Raw genomic sequence first — 443 nt, 5'->3', positions numbered from 1 at the left:
AGCAAGCCATAGAGCAGAATAGTGACGAAGCAGATAATATTTCTACGTTAACTCAATATAAATGGACTTAACTCTCCCCGTAAAGAAGGGGAGCGTTTAGAGAACGGTCAAAGCCATTCTTAAAAATCAGACAATAAAACACAGCATAATTATACTCGATAACATCACAGTTCAGACAATAGTTGTTGCTGGTAATGTATTTCCTGTTAATTGCTTAACTTCAGAATTGTTAAGTGACGCGGGATAATTTGTACAATAAAAGTGAGTTGATATATAGTGGTTAATTTGTGAATGTTATCAAACTAACCAACAGGGGTTCCAACCCTCCTTCACTTCTTAACTAACCGTTTTCCCAGGGCTGCCTGCGTCATGTGTGGACAAAAACACTTAGGAACACGTGTTCAAAGAGGAAATACTAATCAACTGGCATAATTATTATACAC

Source organism: Penaeus monodon, chromosome 24, assembly GCF_015228065.2.
Source record: "Penaeus monodon isolate SGIC_2016 chromosome 24, NSTDA_Pmon_1, whole genome shotgun sequence".
Taxonomy (NCBI): domain Eukaryota; kingdom Metazoa; phylum Arthropoda; class Malacostraca; order Decapoda; family Penaeidae; genus Penaeus; species Penaeus monodon.
This window is presented reverse-complemented; position numbering follows the sequence as displayed.